The sequence below is a fragment of the Aphelocoma coerulescens genome, chromosome 4A (assembly GCF_041296385.1).
Source record: "Aphelocoma coerulescens isolate FSJ_1873_10779 chromosome 4A, UR_Acoe_1.0, whole genome shotgun sequence".
Lineage (NCBI taxonomy): Eukaryota > Metazoa > Chordata > Aves > Passeriformes > Corvidae > Aphelocoma > Aphelocoma coerulescens.
Window position 1 is genome coordinate 13,554,775 of NC_091018.1, and position 26,207 is coordinate 13,580,981.

Genomic DNA, 26,207 nt, shown 5'->3' on the forward strand with positions numbered 1-26,207 from the left:
TATTATTACAGAATTGAGGAGAGAAAGAAAGATATAAGATATGTAATATTAACCATATTTTAAGGATCAGAAAACATTATTTATTGCTTCAAGGAGCAGAAAACTGAGTGGCTTCCTTGAGGTTCAAGGTGCTCTTCAATATTTTCTGAATACAGAATAGAAACCAGTTTCTTCATCTCAAGTTCACAGTAAATTCTAAAGCAAAAATTTAGAGAAGCCCATATATAATATTTTTCCTGTGCTGAAAGCCAATATAAAGAGTCTTTCGGGATAGTTGCAAACAAAAAGTTGTTTTTTTTCACTACAGTGCCACTTAACACATATTTTAACATTAGCTGTTAATAGCACAATTTACTTGACTAGTTTTACACAATCAAAAAAAGAATTAGCTACCAAGTAAAGTCTGAAATCCATTCCCCAGCCTGTGTCCAGTCACATATACATAAGAAACCTCAACTTTCTAGGGTAATGATACCATCGAGCAAAATCCATAAAGACTGGAGCATGTCAAGTATAGATTCCCCCAAACAGAAGGAAATTTATTCCATAACTTTCTTCTTCCCCGTGGGAAACATGCTGAGCTTCTTAAAAACAGTCTGTACTGCACTACTCCTTCAACACATTTAGTCAATGAGGAAGGTTCATTACTGCCAATGTATGGTGATCCAAAGACAATCACAACCTACTGGCTTCAGAAGCCAGAAGAAAGAGCTGCAATTTTTGAATTTAAAATACTATACAATTACTGAAAATGTTATTAATTACTTCTGAGGGTACAGCATATTCTTTCAGTCATTCTCAGTACTAAATGAGCAACTCTTCCAACTACTGTATTTCAGAAATCAACATTAGAGATTGATTTCTCTAGGCACATAAACCACTCAGTATATTCAGTGATTTTCCCAAAATGATCATGTGCCCTGAGCTGCTAGGTGTGAATCTGTGAGCAAGTTCTGCTTATCTAAGCAGCTAATCTTAAGGAAGGTCAGAAAGCAGCTACTATTTTAAGAATATCTAGTTTAAACAAGAGCATAATCAGGGTTAAAAATGACCTGGTAGGTCGTTTTCTAAAGTGAACCTACAACACCTTAATTAAGGTTGCATTCAAAATTTATTTTAAAAAACGACATGAATTCACAAACAGCCAGACTATGTGTCTGCTCCTTCAGCTGCAGCATCAGAACTGCTATTCTTGTACACTCTATTACATGAGCTCAGGCAATATGGGCAGCATTCTGGGAAAGAGAAGGTACAAGTAACAGTTTATAAGGGGACGACGAGAAATTTTAGGTATGCCCAGACTGGATGCTTAGTCAGACATGACCAACAAAACATCAAAACAAATGACAAAAGTCATTATTTTGCACCTTCTCCCTTTAATTCTCACAAGAAAATCCCTCAAGTTCATGAAACAAATTGAGTTTCTGTGACATATGTTCCTAAGTTTGCTGTTCACTTTGCTAAAATAAATATTTACATATAACAAAACCCAGAATGCCTCAGGAATCACAGACATTGATTATGTATAGCTTATTAAGCATTGCTAAAAAAAGTTTGACTGTCTACAGTTCCTCAGACTGCACTTTCAAGAACCAACTTTCAAAATCATAACATTCTCCATAGCGATATTTCTCAGGGCAATACAGGTGACAAGTCAGAGTACTTAAGTCTGCAGCCCTACAGGTCACAATGCACCTGGAAATTCCTCAGGATGGCACCTTCCTTACAGGTGAACTAATTACTCACTTCATTGCTCAGTTACTGATGAATCTTTAGGCCTATATATCTTGTTTTAAGGTGAGACACTTGAACTGTCCTCTGAAATGGAATGTTTCTTCCCCAAATTGCCAACATTATAACTTCAACTGGGTATAAATTGAGTTTGTACAAGGGAGTGATGTGTCACACAGCTGAGTATGCTCACACTAACCAAGAGAACATACCAGTTCATCATCTCAGACTGCTTCAAATTACAGCACTTAATATTCCAACCGCAGCTCTTGTCTACCACAAACTCCAAGATCATCAAGCTGTTTTATACCTCAGTCAGCAGGTATCAGTTTTATACATCTGGATAGGTACTAAATCATTAACTGAAGTCATCTAGAATTGAATATCTTTAGAGCATCAAAGCCTACGGCTGTACTTTAGTCACTAAAGCCATTTGTATCTCCTAGACAGTAAGTTAAATTAAGTATCCAACAGAGATCCTCTGCAGTTAGGCCAGCCGGGGTATAGACATGGCTGTGTTATTTAATTGAGAAGGGTTTTTTAAAATTAAAAAAAATAAATAAATCAAGCCTTAAAAATATTTCTAACCCATACAGCTGTGAAGAAAGCTTTCCAAGCATGACCCAAGCATTAGCCAATGCAGTATCACAAGGTTATTCCAGCACCTTGGCTGCTGATCGTAGCAACAGTAAGGCTAGTACAGTCTTTATGTTTACTATTTCTTGTCAGAATCATCCATGCAACAGGGAAACAATTAGTCATTTCAAATTGAAAATACTCTTTGCAATGATGAAGAACAGTGGCATGAAGCCGGCACCCACACAAAACAGGGAGGGGAGGACATGATTAGGGTGTAGATAGGAGGAATCAAAAAGCAAGGAAGAATAAAATGGAAAATTCACTGCTCCTCAAAAGACTATAGAAGTGAAGGAACTGTGGGGAAAGAGAAGAGTTTTTCACCTTCCTCTGAAGGTCGAGTAGAACATGTCTCTAAGTTTTAAATAATAAAAGCTAACAATGTAGAATAGAACTACCAGAATGGGACAAGGGGTTACAGCCTCTTTACAACACAGCACTTGGCGATGCCAAAGCTCCTCACCAGGGTATTATCACAGTACTTTCTGTGATCATGCACACCATGATCCCTTGCTCTTTCATATTTACCTCTGACTAGGCAGTTTAGCCTTCTATCTTGTAAACTTCTGCTAATCCTATCCAAGTCCTGACCAGCAGGGTAAACACACAGAAACCTGCTCCTCAAAACCAACCAACCGTCTCTATTTCAACACCAAAAAATTAAAAGACAATAATTAATCAGCTCTGTTTTTTAAAAAGGCTTATTTTTCCATACATATTCTTTTCATTAAAGATGCCTACAAGTCTCAGCACAGGTCTGGAGCAATGCAGCTTGAAGACAGACATCCCTTGACTAGTTCCAGGCGAGCATGTTTATCTGAGCAGTGCAGTGCCATATGTGTGAGAGCAGATAGGATGGCTCTGCACTCGGCCTAGATGATTCTGGCTCTCATTAAGCACTAGATCAGGAATTGCTGAAGTGTACACTGTTCTGTAACAAAGCCATAAACATGTAACACTCCTCTGATGAGCATTATCACCCTCACACAATTTGAGATGTGACAAGGTATTACAGAATAAGCATGTACTCTTGCCTCCATCACACTCTGAACTTTAAAAATTCAATCTTCTGCTCATTGTGCCTATTTCTGTATTTCATGTGTTTTTAGGCTTTCTTTCCCTTCTCCCACTCCTTCCAGCTCCTCTTCCATTTCTGTCCTCCCTCCATCTTTTTCATACTTAAAACTCCCTTTGTAACCAGGTTTTAAAAAGGAGGGCAAGAAATAATGTAATACTCAAGTTATTGCATTCCACTTGACCATGACAAGTCAGGGAGAAAGTCCTCAACCCTCACTAAATAAGTCTCTATTTGTTTCATAAATTCTGGAGCCTTCATTTTGATTAAAACTTCTGGAGCATTCAGCATGTTCCCAAAAAACTCAGCAAAAAGTTATGAGGAAGTGGGTTTTGAATTTTGAAATGCAGACTTTAAGGTTCTTTGGAACTTCTCTTATCAAAGTAATACTTAATCTTTCAAGACAGTTCATATGCTTATTAAACACATCCAGGGAATGGACCGTAACTCAAGATAAAATTCTGCTCTAATGTCAAAAGCACCCAAGAACAAGTGTCACCATATTCTAGGTTATTATGGCACCATAATTTGCAATATTTAATAAAATTATGTAACAATATATATATTATAGAACTCTTCACATTTATGCTCTGCCCTACTTAAGCAATTCTTTTTCCCCAATTGCACAATTATGAACCAGAGCAGAAAAATCAGACTTTATGAAGTTAATACATCAATTCAGTGTCATTACAAATTATTAACATTATTATTTCAGAATCTGCAGTCACCTGATTATGACTTTCCATGGGACATATTTAAACATTCTGAAGAAATATACTTTCGTTTCCTTGATACCTTTACTATTAGTCATCCATTATACTTCTTTTAATCAAATCAAACTAACTTCAGATTATACATTGAAACTACTGATTTGTTAACAAAAACTATTCACAAAGCAAAGCTGGTATTTCCTCCCTGGCTATTTCTACCTTTCTCATTCCCCAGAAGACATCACACTATTTTATGTTCCCTTGGGTAGCTGTTGACAGAAGCACCAGGAAAATACTGCATCTGAGCCAATAAATAATTTGCATCAAGAAACTCTGGCTACATTTGAAGTGTTTCAAGGTAGAAAGGTTCCAGCCAAAGTCACCTCCCCACCCAAGTTTCAAAGAAAGTGAGCAACTTCAAACCACACACAGCTCTCATATCTCAAAATGAGCTCAAAGCACATGTACACATTAACAAACTAACAAGTCTTCAAATTAACAAGGACTGGAACTACTTATCCTCCCAAAGCAACACTGCAGAGACTCCTCTCCAGAAGGAGCAAGTAGAGATAATCAGGTCAAAGAAAAACATTTCAAAGGGGGCAAAATAGTCAGCCTAGCAACATAACTGGACACTTTGCAAGTCAAAGTTGAAGCAATTTCAGGACCACCAAAGATCTCAAATATCTCTTGGTACAGACTGGAATTGAGACAAAATATTTCCATTGAAAGTATTCTCCTTTCAACAGTAATTTTTTTGCAATTAATGCTTTGAAAGGATTCAGCAGAAACCTTTCCTAAAATTCCATGAATGTATCCAAACCCACATGTTTTAAGAACACCACATGCAACACGTTTTAGAAAGCTGTGAAAAATCCCCAGAGCTTCTACCCCATAAAAGACCAGAAGACAGTGCTAAAGAAATCAGGAACAGCTCCAGCTCCTGTAATTTTATTTCCTTGGAAGTCACTAGCAGGAATGCAGCAAACATTAGTTTTGAGGCACTGGTATAATGTTTCCCCTTTTATCACTAGCAGAATGACTCAGGCATAAAATTAGTTCCGAAATTTGATAGAGAAAAAGCATTCTCCAAGCACTAGAAGTCTGGAAGCTATGTGCCACAGCATTATTTTCATTCTTTTAAGAGAGAAAACAATTCCATGCTCACAAGTAGTTGCTGCACATTTATTACAAACCAGGAGCCAGAGAACCCTGTTTTGCATAGATTTCAGACAGCACCTTAACAAACTACTCCTACCTTTACAGTCTACACAAACTACCTTAAAAGAGAGTCAGTTCTCATTTCCAGTGAAGATACTGAATTTTTCACTCTGAATGGACTTGTCAGTTTTGCCCAAATTGCCACTGACCACTGGATTTTCATAAACTGTTTTTTTTGTTCTGCTGAAACATTACCTGAAGCATTTACACAAGCCATCAGTGAACACCAGGAGTTGCAGTTAATAAAAGGTCACACAAAATTTTATTAGAGCTATAACTGGGATTCTCCTGCTACAGACAAATCATAACTTAGGTTTTAATGAATTTCAGCTAACTGTGAGACACGCTGTTCTTCCAAAATATTAGATCAGTGAGTAGAAGCAGGCAATGCAATGTATGCAATTTGTTCTGGAAAATAACTTTCTTAATTAAGTTCAGACACTTTATACATACAAGACACTAGACACAGTCAAAAAGGCAGCATTATAAAGGTCCAAATGGATTTCTCTTAGTTGCCAAATGCACAATGCATGCTGAGACAGAAGCACCTAAGGGCACAACATGAACAGATGAACAAACAATTTATGCCAATAACTTAGAATTTGCCAAGCCTGTGAGAAATTAACACACAGGAGTTTTCTGCTTAAGTGGAACATGGTTCAAAGGATTGAGAAATATTTAAAGAAACCTAAGGAAAAAATTGAAACTACACAGGATGTTTTATAGCAATAATATGTTACAAAACTTATATGCCAAGGTGTCAGCTGACAGGAGAGACTGCAGTTCAGCCAAACATTCAAAATTATTCCTTTAAAAATCATTGCTCCTTTTCATTTTAAATTACCCATTTTAAAGGTCCACTGGACAACAGTAGCTTGCAAGAGACTTGAAACACTAGGAACCATACAAAGAGAAGACACATTAGCATGTACTTTCAGATTTTTAGAATTTATTTTAAAAACATTTAACTTTGAAAATTTAGTAAGCATTAAATTATTTTGGAAGTGTTTTCAAGAAGCTCACGATAATGCAAGAGGAGCCAAAAAACAAGCCTCAGAAGAATCTGAATTTGCCGTCTAAGTCAGACTTCACTAACTCAACAGCTGGAATAAATTAATTATTATTAAATCAATGCATTCTAGATTGTACTATTTGTATAGAACTTAACCATGTAATTTAACCAATGAGATGACAGTTTAAAGATAGTCTAAATATAGTGCTGGAATTAGAGCCAAATGGAATTTATATTTTTGATAAAGATGTAATAAAAGACAGCACTTTTAGGATGGACAAAGATGATTCAAAATCACAGAGTTCTCACTGGTTTGAAGGTAATGTCTATGGAGACTGGATGTTTTTAAGGATGACAGACATCTCTCTGTCAGCATAGGTATAGAAGGCAGGATGTCATGCCTTCAGATGAACTAGATGATCTGTCATTGTCTTCCCACCCCTTAAATCACTAATGACTGCATCGAGGGTTGATTAACAGTGAAGTCCAGAGCTGTTGCTTAAATAAATACAGACTTGCCCAACCCTCCCATCCCCAGATAGCCTCCTTTCTTGTTCTGCAATGAACATGTGTGATAGAGGAACTGATCTGGTTAAAAATATCTCTCTCCTTTTTGCCAGTTTAACCTAGACCAAGTTTGTTTCTCTGCTCTGTTTCACACTGCAGGGGCATACACAGGGATATCAGCTCAAAAAGAAGAGAGGTAAAAGGGGCAGTGAAAATGGGCAAGGATGATGACTGCTTACATCTGCATCTCACAAGAAGAAACACATGCAGTACAGCTTAAACAATAGGGAATAGCAGTAAGATTATTAAAGAGAGGTAATTACTTTCATGAGGGCAGACAACTGCTGGAAAAAGCAGAGGAGCTTTCAGACACGTTGCTTTAGCAGATTATGCAAAGCACAAGGCAGAACAAAACTAGTCATGAGGTAAACATAACCATGCTAACCTTGACCAAGAACACACTCAGCACTCAGGCAACAGAAGTGCGTTAGCAACAGACCAGATGACTGGTCACTGATCCCTTTGGAAGAGGAATACACTGCAGTTAGTGACACAGTGATGCAGCAATACGCAGAGCCAGTACTGAGGCCACAATTTTCAGTAGGCAGCAGACATGGCTTAGTTACTTTCACACATTAAAGGTAACAGGGCATCATTTTCTAAGCAAGTATACTGGTTACTACATGCTATCACCAGCCATACAATTAGACAACCCATAAACACACAAACACCGGCTCTAGCAGAGGAAATTACTGGAGGATACAGAAACATCTTTACAGGATTTCCCTGTTGTTACAGTCTTCCAGTAGCATCTTCCACTGGCCATCCCTGGGACATAACTAAGCAGATCCTCACTGAGGACATCAGCTCTTCCACTCTCTTACCAAACAAGTTCACACAAGTGCAGAGATGCTGTCTGAAATTTTGCTTCCCAAAAATGCATTTTTTCCTATTTAAAGACTGACAATTTTAGGGTTATGCCTTCATTATGAGGGAACAAATCTAAAAAGCTTAAAAAAGCCCACTACCTGATATGAACCTCTCTGCAATTTTATTATAGATGTCACTGAAAAAGGCTCTTGTGTTGCCTACTTGTTTTCTCTTCCATGCGTCATCATGCCTTTTGCCATCTCTAGCATTCATGTGGACCTAAGATGCGTCAGAGCTAATCTCTGGAACAATCAACCCTCTGCTTCCTGTTGAGGTAGGAATCCTCCTTGGAGTAGACAGACTTAGGACTAGAAAGAAGCAGGTGTGGTTATCAGATGACTTTACTCGACACACAGCTTGCTGTATTTGTGATATCTGACAATCAGCTGGCTCAGCACCTGGCAGCAACTTCACAGGGCTTCTACACTGAACATCAACTACTTGGTGATCCAGCAAAAAACAACACAGAACAAAAAACCCCCAAAAACCCCCAATCAAACAAGACAGTAATCCACCGAATCCATACTAGTAACAAGTAGTGTATGGAATCACAGGATAGATTCTCTGGAAAGTAAACTCAGGTTGATGGACAGAAGAATTACACTCAAGATTTCCATGGTTTTATTTTCTCAAGTGCTGCCAGATCCACATGTGAGGCTGAGAAAGGAAATCAGTGATACAAACAGCAAGGATTTAGGCATGATGAGAACAGGAAGAACTTGTTAGGCACGCGCATTAGTCATGCCAGAGTCACCCAGACTGGCATGCTAATATGAGTTTTGGAACTTAAAAACACTTCTACACTACTGCTAGAAATTTCATAGGTAACACATGGGAAGCCCAAATACTTGGCCTCACCTGACACCCTCAAAGTAACAAGGATCTCCAAGATCTGGCAGAAAGAGGACAAACCAAAACAGGATAATACTGAGAGCCTACCAGCTTACTCAGCAATTCCAACGGGAAAGACAAACAACAGGCAGGTGGGGAATGGCACTGTCTGTGAAGGTTATATAAACATTTAATGGCATAAAGTGTTACAGGAGAAGAGAAGCCCAATGAACTTCTTATGGTAGAAGTCACACAATCAAGTAATAAAGATTCATGATCAACTACACTACCAGTTCAGGAAGATTACAGAGTTTCAATTTTAAGAAAGGTAATAACAACGGGCATTGGAAATCTCCTGAAGTAAATGAACCCTGGGATGCATCAGAATGGCATGTCGAGTTTTTTTCCCTCCAAATAACAACTTCTACCTTGAAAATTAGTGCTAGGACCTACATGAAAGGTCCAATTTTTGGCTTACTTTTGAGTGGTACATAGGACCTAGTTAAAGGATAGGAAAGCTGCTCTGTAACTGTGCCTGCAATGCAATTATATTTCAACATCGCAGTTGAATACAGTGAGACAAAAAACCATTGGCACATGGATAATTAATGTTAAGGGAACAGTGTAAAAAAAAAAAATAGTAATCCTCTCAAACTTGTTTCCCCTAAAAAACAACACAATCAAGCAAACAAACCCCAGAACAAGCAACCCTAAAAAGAGGGGAAAAAAATTACACAAAGTAGCAGACAAAAGCAGACAAAGTTCTGTATTAGGAGATCAGGTAAAAACTTCTCAAAGTTGGAAGTGAAACAAGAACAGTCAAAGGAATACATCAGTCAGTCCCTGCAATAAAAGCCTACATACTCCATGGTTAAATGGGGAAGTTAGGAAGCAAATCTGAGAGGTCAGCTTTTAAAAACAGAAAGCTTGCCTAATGAGAACAGAAGACATTAGAAAATACATGGTAGGTCAAAAGTAAACAGGAAATAGAACTTTAAATGTTTGGGTAGCACCTTGCAAAGTTATTTAACTACATCAAAAGCAGGAAACCAACTAGAAAAACCAGTGGGATCTCTTGCAAACAAAAATGAGAAAGGGATAGAGAGTTGACAAGACCAGTGTAGAGGAGCTCAGTGGAACACTGTTCCCAGTATTTACCAGTGGAGCAACTGGGGAGACATCCACACCTATCTTTACAGTATATAGGTCAGAGGGATGAGGTCAATTTGAATTAAGTACAGGGGAAGCATTTGGCTGAACAGACAAGTCAGACATAGTTCACTGGGGCCAGCACATGCCTTCACAGGACAGTTCCGAACCTGACACTGAGGAACTGCTGGGCAACAGGTTGCCATTGTAACTCCAGAGCACCCTAAAGACTCCAAAGGGACTGACGCTACAGAAAAGCAAATGCAATTTCCATCCCTGCAAAGTAGCAGCAGATCAGATCACTGAGCACAGACAACCAGTCTCCTGGAAAGAGTACACATAGCTTCTCTGAGAGAAAATCCTACTAAGACCGCAACACTTCCCCCCCATGATGATGCCAACTTATCTGTCCCTCTGAATGTGGGGACCGAACTGTTGGATCCATTGAGTATCTGGGCTGGACCCCAGATAGTCCTGATGGATTGCTTCCACAAGACTATTTTGAAAAAAAAAACAAACAAAAAACCCCCAACTTTTAAATGTAATCTTCAGCTACCCAAAAGGGGCTCAAGACTATCTGTGACAGCCTGCACATGGTTCTGCTACATATTGCAGGCTCCTTCACCATCGTAAAATCACAATGCAAACATTTGCTGTACATTGCAATGTTTGCAACTATGTGCTTAAAAGCACCATGATGTACCCAGATGAACTCAACAAGGGGAAAAAAAAATCCCATAACCCTGTTTAGCCTTATAGTCCAGCCTGCAAGCTTTGTTCTGATGACTGGGGAGTTAGATGCAGGGCAAACAATTGGCAATGCTGTTAACAGCAGAATCACGAAAGGAAATCTGTTATGTGATTTCTTTTTCTTCCACAGCCTCTGAATGTACTTGCAGGCACCAATCTACCTGCTCAAGGTGCCAAAAGCTGGAAAAAGTCATTGAGGCGAGTCCACCAAAAAACCTCAAAAAACAAACCAAAAAAACCCCCAAAAAACCAACCAACCAACCCCCAAAACAAACAACCAAGTAAGAAAAAAACAAACCAAAAAAACCCCAAATCAGGTTGAAACACAAATATTTCCCTGCACTGTTACCTTCAGCACTGCTGGGGACAACAGCAGGCTTACAATCTCAACCAGGAGAGCAGTTACATTCTCAGAGCAGAAGACAAACCCAGGTTAAAACAACTTGAGCTACAGTTCTTGTCAGCCTAAAATTACTACTGGCTTGTTGCAAGGGTCCCATCTCTCCCCATGGGAAGACCCTATCCCTTAAGCCAGCTCTGGCATTTAGCATGCTACAAGACTCAGCAAAAAAAAGTCTTAAAACTCAGCAAAAAAATAACCTAACAAAAAAGCTGCAGAGTATCTGCTGCTGACTTATCAAGCAGAAACAGCACAGCCAGCACACACTAATCAATGCAAGTAGTTCAAGGGAGGGTGTGGAGCACATGTATGAGGATGTTTTGTTTGCCCTGGACATGGAACCTTATCCAAAGGCTGCATTTAACTTGCATTACTTCCCCAAACCAGCAAACTATAGTGAGAGCATTAATTACACCTGCAGTAGTCTTGGTATGTGAGTGAAGTCAGATTCGGAAACTGCACTCCAGTTCTATAATGTCATTCATGTGGCTCGCAGGACACAAATACACTGCATGAGATAGTCAGTTATTCAACACTAACAAGACTAAAGGAAAACAAAATTCTGAAAGACCTGGAATTAATCTCAAAGACACTAAAATGTTCCCACAACAAAGCTTAAACATTTCTTTCTAAAATTAAATATTCTCTCAAACATCGCATGAGACACAAACAGTATCGCATAACTATGCACAGAACACCTTCAGTGAGATACCTTCAAATGTCAAAACTGAATTTCAAAAATCATCCCATCAGACTGAAAACTCTGGAAGATAACCAGAGTGCATTTTAATTTTGATGCATTAAAATCTGTGGGTTCATGTTTTGTTTTTGTTCACTAGATATTTTGTGAAAGCAAAAAGCTAATGACATCTTCAATCAACCTTGAAAATGACACATTTCTGAAGCTAACACAAAACTACGACTACACTGTACACCAGCAAAGTATATATATAGCCTTTCAAAAGTAGTACCAGGAGTTCTCTGAAAACACTGTATCCTACAATTATGCTGCAAAAATATGTACAGTATTTAATTTAATATAGTATAAATCTGCTAATTTTGTTAAAGACAGTTATTTGGTATACTACCAAAAAGCCCCAAACCAACTTACCACCTATGAGCAGATCCCACACAGTCATGGTTCAATCATTCTAGGAATTAGCTAAAATAAAACAGCTGCAGACCAAATCATTGACCTAAAGAGGAATATCATTTTGTTGTTATTAAATCTGTACATTGGCTAATCAATGAAGTTTCTAAAGGTCAAACCAATGAAGATTTATCTTTATTCAAACAAAACTAAAGACTCAACCAAGCTACTGCCTATTTATTTTTAAAATCAACACAGGTAAACAGATGGCTTTTAAAGGACTATGGAAAAGGCTATATATCCCTTGAAAACAACAGAGTTGTTCCTTTTTGGATTTCTCACTGCAATGCTTCAAGGTGCCAAATCTCCTATTTTCACCTCTTCCAAGGCAGAATAATTTCACTTTTGTGGCATCTTGCTCCCTGACCTGACTTCAGGCTGCAACCTCTATTTACCAGATCTGACAGCCACAGGTTGGCACCAATTTTTTTTCAGTAACCTGGGAAAGGTGGGTCTACACCATGATCAGCAAGTTTTACTGAAAACTAAAGCATGGATTTACACAGTTGACTTTGCTCAGATACAGCCACTGGCACAGCATCCACCTCATGAACAGCACTCAGCTCTGGGCCAGACCACACACGAGGTGGTGGCACGTTCCGCCTCATGGTGTGAGGTCAGACTTCCTCTGACCATCATTTCCAGTTTTAGCCCCATAGAGGCTGCCACTCCCTCAACTGCATCCAAGCCTAAAACACAGGTAGCAGCGGCCATACTTCAGCTGATGGGGGAAACCTAAACTGAGATGAGGAGGAACAGCAGGATAACCATATAAAAACACCAATAACCATGTTACCAGCTCTAGAAGCAATGATCACCTACTACATCACTTTATAGGTTTGTTGTTTTGGTTTAAAAAAAATAAAAATAAAGCCACATAAACAACCCACCAAAATGCAGCTTTGCTTTAAAAGTCCTTCACATACCACAATTTCAAAATTATCAACTTGAAGTCTTCTGACATTTCAATGTAAACGTGGGAGCCTCAACTTTCCCTGACAGCTCAGGGTGAGCCTGTCTGTTCGCTTCCCTCTTACTCCCTTTCATAGAAACTGTGCTCCTACACTGCTCCATTTCTTTGCTGTCATGAGATCCTGCGCAAATAAAAATCCATTTTATTAGGTGGCTGAAGTCAAGCAGGAAAGTCTCCAGTATCACTACTCCAAAAAAAATTACTGCTTAACATACACTTTGCTTGCCATTTGAATCCTTTCCTTGAATTTTATTTTGGCAACCATTCTTATTAAAAGATACTGTGTTCAGAAAACCAAGAACCCATTCCCTGTTCAACATGAACAATTGCTGAGTTATGGTTCAGTTCCAATCCAGTAAAAAATTATTTATACACATAACATTCTCCAAGTTCATTACCTCCAGAGATCTGTTATTGACCAATGTTGCTTCTATTCATCATTACCTTAAGAAAGTCATAAATCTTAATCAAATTAAAAGCAGGGTGGAAAGAAAGGTAGAAGTTTCTCTGCCAAAGCAAAACAATTTATTAGAGACCAATCCCCACTAAGTAAGTTAGTTATTCTGCGAGACCCAATCAGATCAGAAAGTACCAAATTGGGCATCTCTGAATTCACAGTGGAACAAGTAATCTGCTCAAAAATAAGTTCTTTCCATCCGAAACTGCCTACAGACAGTTCATCTAACAGCCCTTAGAGATAATAAACTTCATCTGTTGCCACTACTCTCTAGAAACAATCTTCCTTACACAAGTAAAGCATCAGTGCCACAGTTTAAAAGTTATCCCCATATTCAGATACAGAATTCATTGGTGACAGCACTTAACTTCACGTCAGGAGTACCAGTGGATCATTACTAACTACCATGGCTGCACATGAGGACACGAACAATTTGGCACTGATTGCCAGAGTCAAATAAAAAAAACAAAAGAGGAGTTTTCAGGCAAGAAATAAACAGACAAGAAGATGATATGGAAAAGACAAGCTTTGCCACATATCTCGATAACCTGAGACTTTCAAGGGCAAAATTACTGTCTTCATTCTTGAAAACTTCATCACCAGAAGATTTCTTGATCTAGAACATACTACCAAAGCAAAACAACCAAAGACCAGGATTATTGCCTTCTACCAGTCCCCTTCCATTGGGGGACCATGAGAACATAAAATGCCACACTGATGCCTAAAGCCCAAGTCTACTCCAAGGAACTCAGAGGGACCTTTTAAACTACCAAATCTAGTAAGCTTACTACCAAAGGCAATGTGTCACATATATCTTACCAAAGTAATCAAGATCTAGCTACCCTATTTGGATTGCTTGCCTCCACTAATCCTATTAGTGGTTACAATAATGCCATATTGCTCCAGAAAGCAGAAATCTTACGCTCTAAATCTAAAATTTATTCACAGTCTTTTTAATATATTTTTGTTCTTCTAACAGTACTGGCATCTGGTTTAAAGAGTTACTTTGTCTTTCTCTTCCTATACACACATACATATGCACAAAGACAGACAGATAGAACAGTATGTACACACACATACACACCTCCCCCCTCAATCAAATTTTGTACCTTTTAGTTATTGTTCTGATCCTCTAAAGCAGCTTTTCTGATCTTCCTCTGCAAGCTGATCTCACAGTTCCAAGCACTCTGGCTGCCCTGCTCTGCAAACACAAAATGTCTTTCTCCCAAGAGCAGCAGAACCATAAACTTTTACAAGTAAGCTCTCAGCCACTCTCTTTTACAACTGTATTTAATACTTTTCTATTCTTACTTATAATTACTCTTTAAAATAGCCACTTGCCCTTTATATATCTATAGCATAATGAAACCTAAGCAGTAACTGACAGCCAGCTAGTAACACCAGAAAACCATTAAGGAGAGAAACTCCTAACTTACCGAATCAGTTTTTATGTACTCCTAAAGTACATCACATTGTTCTAAAAAATACTGATTTTCATTCCATTTCTAACAGTATAGCCCCTGAAGTATTTCAATCATTCCTGCAGAACATTCTCATCTTCCTTCCAACTTCACCTCAATAAAACTTCACTAGAATCTACTCATTGCGAGCGGGGTGGGTGAGGTGTTGGGGAGAATTACTGGTAAAAGACAGCACTTCTGGCTCCAGATATCCCAAACTACAAGTTCCTGAAGACTAGAAAAATATTTAGGGAAGTATCATTATACGATCACTTCTTGTAGTTCCTTGCCACCCTACCTTTTCTTTCTGCTCATCTCCATTTTCAACACGCAGTAAATCAAGAGATCTTGTCTCTCCACACGACAATAACTCACTGGCTTTAGCGGGGCATGGAATGTGTAACCATACCCTCTTCACAGTTTCAAAATGTCGATAAAAGAATGATGTTCACACAACTTGAACAGAAACAAAAGATAAAGTATGATTTTTGGAAGGTCTTGTCTTCAAATTATATTAGCAGACTTAAAACTGCCTGAACTATTATCAGGGAAAGGATTCACTGAACAGTAGCCAAAAACATGAAGGAGGATACTGTGACTGTGAGAAATCCAAATGAAAAAACTATTCTAAAAAAAATCATTGCAAATTCTGTGACTTAATTGAGAAGCAACAATAGCCTTTAAAGGAGTCAAGCTAACATGATTACAACTGTGATTCATTTCAGATATAGTGGATTACAGTTTAGAAAAAAGGAAGAAAAAGGAAAAAAAGAGAAGTGTATTCCTCCAAGTTGCCAATTTAGGCAAAAGTATCCTGAGCTGAGTCTGGAGAGCTTCTTGGCAGGGTAATCCAGCCAAGGGAAAGACCAATATAATAGCCCATTTCTCTCTATACTAACTTGACAAAGAAAAGCAGGTTGAGGTGCCTTATTTTTTACATTAGGTACTCAAGGTAGAGTAACTGAAGATCTCATCCAGGTTTGTCCACCATAATCACAGGGCCAGGAACAAAACACAACCCTTCCAAACCCCACTGCAGTGATTGATCCTTAAGTCCCACTTGCCTCCTGTAATAACTTGCATACAGAGAAGTTGGACAGAACCTGCAAAGCCCCAGAAACACTCAGAGGTCCAACAGCCATTCAGTGTTTTTATGCAAGATTGTCTCTTTCTTTTTTTGACTAATCCAATCACTTAAAAACAAGTAGCGGCCTTATCTGTGGAACCATCTGAACATTACTGATCTCTCTGCAATGGCCTCTTCCAAGAAATTTCTGGCATCTCCAAACCCCTAAAATTTAGTGCCAAGATGTCACAGACCATTCTGAACTGGCCTAGTTTTCTCCTCCAGAGCAATTTCCATTAAACATTCTACATAAAATGACAACCAAGGAAGTGTATTATGCTTATGTTGCCTAACTCTTGGATGTGTATCTGTGATCCATACATTCATATGACCACTGGTCAGAGAAAGAGTAAGTATCTCACACTGTAGCAGCAGAGTGCAGAGTGCTTGTCATGTTCCTCTATCTCCATCTACCCTAGTTTAACTATTTGAGCTCAGGACAAGCAAGAATCTGCTGCTGCTGAGCATCTCAACACATTTAAAAAGGAAGAAAACAGACTTAAATTAGCAGGTTGGCATAGGGTAGTAGGTAGTCTTTGAGCAGGTTATTCTAAGACATTTACATTACATATGTGAAGAAACTTAACACCTTGAAATCCTCCAAGAAGAAAAAAAGGGAAGGAAAAAAAAGCAGCTGGTACCAAACAACCTGAAATACAGATTTCATATTCTCCCAGAAAGAGGTACTGCTGGGAGCTACTTTTTGCAGTGGCTTAGATTTTCTACCTTCAAATCTCAAGCTGTCCAAGCACAGAAAACTGCAATAGTTCATCCTTGAGGTGAAAAGAGACTACAGTGGTTAGATGTACACAGGAGTATTTGTTTCACTTGCAGCTTTTTCCTGTGAATTAAGAAAAAGGTAATTTGTGTTCCATTTATCCTTCTTTATAACACTTCATTTTTAATGCTTGGGTTTATCCAGTGTTCCTTCCAAGTGAATAGCCCCAATCTTTATACATTCTCTCAACTTTTAGTTCCAGTATTTTGGAGGAATTCAGGTACTATAGCGGGAAATATCCCATGTGAGATTTCTGCTGCCTGCCTCTTCTCTACCTGTTTATTTTTCAATTTCAGTTGAACTGAATCAGAGCCAAAATCCTGCTCCTATTTCTTAAGGAAGAGTGAGTCTCACTACTACAACTTCATACTCTATCAGCATCTTAATAGGGATTAGTTTTAATACTACATTACCATTTGGTTCTTCAGAGTTTGGATAACTGCTTATACAACACTGTACAAAAAGAACTTGCCTTCTATTGCTTGGCTTGCAGTTTTTCATTTGGGCCAGTGGCTTGCTGGAGTTTTGTTCCCCTCATGTTTGATGCTTCAATTGCAATTACTCACCTCCCCTCAGGCACTGCAGCACTCTTTGAAGAGGGCTTCTTTCCTCAATACACCTTTTCTGTGGGTTTTTCAACCACCCGCTCAGCCTCTAGCGCTCTCTCTGCAGAAACACTACTTAGAGAAGGTTGGTGCAGTACTTTCCTTGCCTATTTAATGTGGCAGTCAAATAAAGTACTGAGAACTACAAAAATATGCTTTTTCTTCCTCATAAAGGTCCTGACAAGGCACCTCTGTCTAGCACATCATCTTTCACAAAAGTCAATCTTTCAGCAAGTTTATTTATACAGAAAAAAACAGTCTTGCAAACTTGCCATTTGCTGGCAGCTGAACTTACCCTTGTGCTCAGTTACTGAGTAAGGAAAACGGTGTGGCACCCAATCCTTATATTCTTAGAGTCACCTGGAAAAGGGGGCTGAAAGTAACCAGATTTACTTAGCTGGCCCACACTGCTGTCCACCACTGGAGAATCACACACTTTTTTCTACTTAAATACACCTAAAACTCATGACTTCTTGAGTTGCACCCATACAATTCTTATGTCTGTACAAAGTGCCACATGTAAAATAAGGAAAGTCTTTTAACTTTCCGAAAAGATAAAGCAGAAGCAATACTGATGCTAAAGATAAAAACTTGTGACAGGGATCCTTCTCTTCCTTTCTCTTCTGTCTCAAACATGGCCTCCAAGTACCACTCAGTAAAGCAAGCAGCCTCACAGATGCTGGAACCCATCCTGCACCAATAAAGCCTGGAGAGGATACATCTTTGCCAGCAGAGGGACAAGAGATAAATTACAGGAGTATGTCTATGGCACATATATTACAATCACTGCAGCCCTAGGTCCAACCTTGCCAAAGGTGCCACAGATTTCAACCTAATGGAAAGAAAAGCATAAAGTGAAATTTTGTATACCTTTAAGGATTGTGAGAACTCCATCTTTATAACACCCGAGTGCTCTGGGAAGACATACGGATCTCTATATGGCTGCTGTCCCAGTGACCTTGCCACAACTCCGCGGCGCTGTTCTGTGTTCCATAAGATGTCATTCTCACAAAATTAGCACTTTAATAACCCTGGCTGCAAGTACTCCGTGTGGCAAAGCAATATCCACGTACTCACAACAAGCACTGCCTTCCAGGAAGCTATCAAAGCCCAGTCAGATTACAAAAACTTCAGGCATATCCTGTAAGGCATGGACACAGACATGCAGTCTGTTAGGGGACACCAGTTGTGAAAGGATGACACAAATGCAAAAAAAAAAAAATCTCAGCAAATATGTTTCTGACTAATGGAACAGGAAGATATCCCACTTCAGAAATTAAGCTCTTTACATTGATTCCTTTAGCCAACACCCCAGTCATGAAAATGAAGGGCTTTCAGAAGGTCATACAAGTAGTCCAGGAAAGATGCTGACTTGTTTATAGTGCAGAACTAATAAACAGCCCAGCTTTTGGTCAGTCAACATACACCACAGTAGTACCAAACAGTGATGAAGTGCAGCACTAGGACCAGCTCAACAGATGTATTCCATTTGAGAGCTATTGCACTCCCAGCATGCTTTGCTAGCAAGGACATGTTTTTGTGAATTTGTCAATTAACCACAGTAGAGCTGCCACATCTTGTTATTAAAATGCAAACTTTGCAATGCTAAGCTGAGTACCAATCTTAATAACCCACTCCTTAGGAGCACAAACATCATAAAAAAGTCAAGCATTTTCATAATGCTTTGCTAATGAGGGTCAGGGCCTGATTGGACTTGTTTTGGCCTCCAGCCTAGCAACAGTTTCTGTATTGGCCAAACTCTGGTGAGTCTAATATTATTTTTAAATATTTGCATATTTCCTGCCTTCCATGGAGACTCTTGCCACAAACCACCAGTATATCGCTCAAACAACTAACACTTTACTTCTGAAGACAATAATGTGATGCTACAGAAAACCTGCACGTAACTGTAAACGGCTACTTAATGCAAAAACAGCTTTGCATACTGAGTTTGCTCCATTAATTATGGCATGAGTTTTGGGAGAACAAAAAACTAAGGACTAAATATATATATATATTTCATTCATTGACTGGTCATTAAGCAAAATGAGCTAGCCCAGGGTTCCAAATTTTTATTTTCTGGTTATCTCTTAACTGTCAGCAAGCAAAACGTGCCAACACTAAATTTCTCTTGTTTTAGTATTCAATGCTAGATAACATTACAAATATATTTAACTCACAACTGAAAAGAAGGCAGAACTGCCTATTCTTTCAGCAACTCCAAATAAAATATTTGCATTCTTAAATCATTAACTTCTCAACAATTTCTAGCAAAAAAAATTAAAGTTAAATGTACATGTAAAGTAAACCAAATCTAGACACAAAATATATTTTTCTGAAAGTCAGAGAGTTTAAATGTCAAAACCAATATTAAAATTTGAATTTCCATGAAAATCTTTAGCAGAAAGATAAAGCACAAGATAGAATAAAGAAAATATGATAAACAATATGAATGTAACTAAACCAAAGGAGGCGATAAAAATGAATGACCAGACTGATGGCACAAGGAGAGGTGGTTGCTGACTCCTCATCCTACAAGGAGTAGGAGAACAATTGACTTCCGCAGAACTGGTACTGCAGTGAATCAGAGCACATTATAACTTTGTGGTGACTGCTTTTACCGAAAGAAACAAAACCAGGGTCTATCCTTGAGACTGTCAGTGATTTGATTTCCTGTACTAATAGAAACGACCCTATCTGCACATAAGAACAGCTCACTAAAATGAACTTACAAAGGAAAAAGCCCTCAAATTACAGTTAACCTAATTTGGAGTTTATTATAGCATTATTTTCTCAATTCACCAATCATATCAGAAGATGAACCTACTGGCAAAGGCAACTTCTTTCTGAAACCATGCAACTTTATCCCTTCTGCCCCTCTGCTGCACCAAGACGCATTCAGCAGACCTGCTTTCAAATATGCTGGGAATTCCCTGCTGAGGACTGCCAGTGCCAGCCAAAATACACATTCTCTACTGCACTGTATTTTTAAAGCATCTACCACAGAATGCCACTCTGAAAGAACCACCACTTCATATTCCAACGTTTAACATTCAACAGTAAAGACCCTGTTAATTCAGAAGAAAATATACTGAAGCTAATACAAATCCACATGACATACCCATGAAAACCAGAATGAAGTCAGACACACAAACGTGAAAGGATGCTTCCCTGTCTGTTTCCTTGCTGATCTTTGGCCATGACCAAGCAATCATTATAGCTATTGTGTAATGTCGGAGTGTAAGAATAAATACAAATTATTGCTGAGTCTGCCACACAACAGTGTAAATCTCCACTGCCATACAACCAAATCCTGCAGAGAAACAACAAAATTTCATATTTCCGGCATCAAGAGCAGTAATGACAATGGGTACAGCTCACCTCTGTGTAGGGATTGCAGAGAAAGAACACTGCTGTGTTTTTTAAGACAATATGAAATCCTAAGCTTCCAGACAAAGTTTCAAAGAAAGCTTGTAAAGAAACATATACCAAAGCAAGCAAGGAGTTAAGTGCAAGGTTTCAACACTACAGTAAGTTGTAGAGACTAAAGCAGGAAGTCAGGCTGCAGCCAAGAAACAAGAAATTGAGAAAAGCATGAAATCCTATCAACTGCAAGCCATAACATTTTTATTCATGTGTATATATACGCATCTACAGACAAGCTTCATCTTTCTTCAGTGCCTTAATAAAAAGCATCAGACAGTTAACACTGTGGGGGAAAAAAACCAGCTTTGGGGCTGTACAGGAAGATTTTAAGCTATTTCAATCTAAATCACCAGCAATTCTCCACCACTATTACCAACACGTTACCAAGACACAGTAACTAAGGAAAAAACTTGGATGTTCAGTAACCCTAGAACCATTTCTTTACTACAAGGTTAAGTTACACTCATGTTGAGCAGAATCACAACTTACTTTGAGTGTGAAAACTAACGGGCACAAGACAAGCGAACTCTGTATTTTTAAACTGTATTGAATTGAAATGTTTCCAAACGTCACTAACAAAATATTAAGGTAGGGTAGTACTGCTACCCCATACCCTTTCAGATTATGTAAATTAACAGACCTTAGACCTGAAAACACAACAAAATACAAAAGTTGGAAACATCAACACAACAGCAGATCTGCATCTCTGTCCCGTAGCCAAACGAACAGCTGCTGCAAAATACTACAAGTCATCGATGAAGAAAGGAACAGATAAATTTCTGAGCTAAGTCTTTAGGTCAAAACTGGCTATCACCTGGATAGTATCTTAATCCAGAGGTCTTCACTCACAGAAGATGGTCAAGCCATACAGATTATTCCTGTGGCAACAAATGTGGCAGCCAGCAACCCTTCCACATGTGCACAGGGCTCTCAGCTTTCCTAAAGCATAAGAACCACCACAGGTACAGAGGTCAACTACAGACACCACCTAATGCCTCTGGCACAGTCCCCTGACAGATGAGGAAGATAAGAGCCAGTCTTCATACAGGCATTTGAATGCAAGACACTCATGGTAAATATCTTTCCAAAGAGCTGCTCAGAGAGGTGGGAAGAAGAGCACAGGCCCCATCACTCATTCCAGCTGCAAACTCTTATTCTTGGTCACCAAGTACCAGATGAAAGGAGCAGAACAAATGATTCCCCTTACAAACTGTATCAAGTACAGGTGGTGATCACTAAAATAATCCTGCTCACTAGCAGGAAACCTTCAAAAAGGGAGTACAAAAAACAATTGCCAAAGAGTTAACCTGCTAGACTGCCAGACAATGTCTTCTCCACAAATACATGGTTATTAAAATTAAGTAGGCAAGATGAAGAGCTTGAAGCAGACACTGTGCACGACAACAACTCAGAAAGGTGATTTTTGTGTGCCAAGGGAAATCATTACAGTGAGCAGAGACATGAGATTCTTTAAAAAAAAAGTCCTCATTCCCCACAGCACAGCTTGAACTGAACTCCTCTTCACACATTTACCCTCCCCCTCTTGTAACAACCTTCTTGCACTTCCACTCACTTTCCTACTGGAAGCAAAACAGCAGTGAGCAGTGTGAACCTTGAGCCCTTTCACACTGGTAGACACTTCCTTTCCACTTCCACAATGGAAAGCAGGACATGGTATTGCTTCCATTAATCATGATGGCCCATCTTGCATATTGCACAAGACCGAACCAGAAAGGCAATAAAGGGATAGGAGTTATTCATCAGAAAGACAAGAAACACAGGAAAAAAAAGGCTACTCAGTTTTCATTCTCCTAAAATGAGTGGACTAAAATGCTTTTACAACTCTTCTTGCATCCCCTTACAATTAAGTTCTACGGAAACTTCTAGAAAACCTGCTTTTAAACAAGTCCAGTGTTCTCTAACCTTACGCATCAAACTGAGTTTCAAAAACAGTGTCTAAACAACACTTTGTCTAAGAGACAATTTTGTCTGGGTCAGCAACTTTCAAATTTTGTATCAGTGCTCAAAAAGCCAGGATAATTTCTACATCCCTTCTGCACCTGCAGTTGGAGAGCCACCACACTGGTAGAAGCAAGGCACATGCCCTGCAGGACATATCCTGTGAAGAAGGGAAAGGGTGGCTTAGAGAGCAACTCAAAGTGAAAAGAAATTACAGGTATGAGAAAGTTCCTCAAATAAGAGTGACAGAATAAAATGTCAACAGATCAATGGAGCCTGCAAGAGGAGAGGAAGTCCATGGCTGGAATGACTTGCTCAGCCTATTCTTGACAAAACACTGCTGGAGAGATTCAGTGTCTTCCAGCTATCTTCTTTTGACTCCATGAGTCACCGCTCTCCCCAAGCCAACAACTCCCTAGCCATATCCTCGACACTCTGTTCTCCATGCTTTAGGAACTCCAGAGATAGGAAAACGCCAACTATTTCATCTATGTATGGGCTGTCCTGGAGTTCAAAACCCGCTCCCTTTCAAAACAAGCTTTTCCACTCATTCCTACTGCCTCAAATTTGCTGCCCTGACGCTGTCCTCATCTTGACATCAGAAAGTCAGAAAAATCCAGGTGCCACAAGCAAGTTTTATTCTAAAGACAAAATGCCAGAACTCCTTGTCCAAGTGATTCAGCCACCTGCTTTTCTTTGATCATGCCCAGTTTCATTGTTCAAAGACCTGCAAGGATATGAGTCATGTTTGGGTGAGGATACCTGCTCACAGGTCTTTCATCCTCCCTGTAATTAACATAATTTTCAAAACTAATTCTATACTTTACATACAAACCCTTATTTTAGGCTACTACTCTTAGACCAGATGTTTCAGTCTATGGACAAAACCTCCAAACGAATTCGAGGCAGAAAGCTGCAATACACATTCACTGAAAAACACCAGTTCTCATTCAGGTTGTTTTTTTGCCATACAGGATGAAGCCCAGCTTCAAAGTCAACTTCCTATCTTTGTGAGCTACCCAGTTATCAATAAGACTGCCTGCAAATTTTGTGAATGCTAGAAATCATGCTGCCTCTGAACACCTAGCAGAAGCAATTTATTCACCGACCTAGAATTTTACATGTAATACTGAACAACTTTTTCAAAGTTGCATCCTTAACTGCACAAACATAATCAGCTCACAAGGCTGCTGAAAGCAGCAGTTCTGCCATCTGTCTGCTTATTCCCACCTCACACTTGTACAGGCACAAATGTTTGTGAAGCCATGCAATGATCCAGAGAGAATCAAACTCTGAAACCAATCAGGGAAAAATATAAAATTATCATTAGATCATTTCCTGATCTGTACAACCATGCATGCTGGCACAAGCATGGGAATAAACAGAAATTACATTACTAATTTTAATGGCAATGCCATTTTTAGAAGTCCAGAAGTTGATGCAGCAACTTTTCAGCAGGTCTATCAACTAAATCTGAAGAACACATATGAATATCAGAAAAATTCAAATCATTTTACTTAATTTTCTATTGTGCTCTTGTTAAAGTAAGAAGTGGGAGAAAAAAGCTAAGTGATCTACTGCTTACTAAGAGGAATCAAAGTGCTTGCTGGAAAACATTTCAGTGTTGAGATCTTCACCCCTGCCTCCGTTTCCTCCACTAATAAAACAGACACAGTAGCACTAACCTGTTCAACCAAACATTCTGCAACACAAACAGAAAACCATTAACACCAAGGTAATATTGTTACAGAGAGACACAGACAGAATTCAACTCTCTTACAGCAATGAAAGTGTGAAACAGAACAAAGCTGATGTTACAACCTACAGTGGTCTGGGATGGAGAACAGACACAGGACAATGCACAGCAAAATGGCTACTCAGAGCAGCAGTTGCTAAACAGTTGGTATCTACAAAAGGACAGACATGGATTTGCAAAAGACCTGGGTAAAGAAACTCACAGTGGAGTCTCCCTGCCCTCCTTTCATTATTGGTACTCTGATGAAATCACATAGGAGTTATGAAGAGCATATAGGGAAGACTTGCTGGGGTGGCAGGTTAAGTAGGAATCCACAGAGCTGGGTTGTCATGACAGCAGCTGAAAGTATGCAAGAGTTGTATAGATCCTGGGTGTTAGAACAGCAAGGACTACAAATAAGATCATTAATACATTACATTTTTAAACACCAAAAAGCATACACTACATCTCATTAATGAAACACAGACTGCATGATGACCGCATTGGTGAGGGTGCACGAGAGCCCAGGACATACACGAAAAACTTGTATTCATTAAGTACTGATAAAGCATAGGTTTTCACAGACTTGATACTCATGCTATACATTAGAGGAAAGAAGTGACATGCACTCTGGTGGACCAATGCACTCGAGTCTCAGCTTGAGCTTGGAAACACCACATGAGCTCCATTCCATTTAAAAGCGAAGTAAAACAGCGGAAACTCAATTTCAACAACCTCTTACATTTACTTTGCAATCAAACGGACTTGGATCATGCAGCAACTCAGTAACTCATCCCAGCTGAGAGGAAGTAACTTCCTGTCAGAGAGAAGTTACTCCCTGAAGTGTCTGAGCTCTATCTGCAGCAGCACACCCGGCTTCCCGGCACAGGCAGGCTGCAGGTGCTGACATGCTGGGCAACACTGTCCTGGCGGGTCACTTCTGAAGGCAGTGGGGCACAGGATTCAAGACAAACACTGAACAACACTGGCCAGGGATGGGAACAAAACAGGCCCTTGGTGGACACTCTTGCAAGGAAGCTTGGGAGGCAGAGGGAGGATGGGAGTAACAGGTGTTTATGTGATCTGTTCAAAACTCTGGGAATTTGATGTGGTGGATTACTTGGGGACTCGGGATGTCTAACACTGGGTGATCTTCAGGGGTCATTACAAAGCAAGGACTCTGCACGATCTGAGACCAAAGTAGCGTTACAAGTGCCTGGCACAGAAAATGTACAGGTACACCAGTGTTCACAAATCCAGGACTCGCACGACAGGGCTCTTACACTGGGTACTCACCATCCAGCACTGGTGAAGGAGAGGCCCGCATTCATGCAGAACACATGGACAGCGAGAGGCTGCCTAGTGAAGGGGTCCCAGTAAGGACTACGGGTGAAATGAGCGGGAAGCGGACTACGCGGGCCCAGCTGAACACAACCCAGGAGCGGGGAGAGGACACTGCCCAGGGGGCGCAGCAGCCGAAGGTGGCCGCAGAACCCGGGGCGCGAAGCCCGGCACAAAGGCGGCCGCTCGGAGCGGGGCGCTGCCAGAAGTGTCAGGGACCACGGGGGAGATGCCACCAGCGAGCC

At 39.6% G+C, this 26,207-nt stretch overlaps 1 protein-coding gene across 2 annotated transcripts in view; it reads right to left on the minus strand.

Moving 5' to 3' along the window:
- Positions 1–26,207, minus strand: part of AMMECR1 (AMMECR nuclear protein 1) — a 73,754-nt gene that overhangs the window by 46,708 nt on the left and 839 nt on the right. The window lies entirely within an intron of this gene.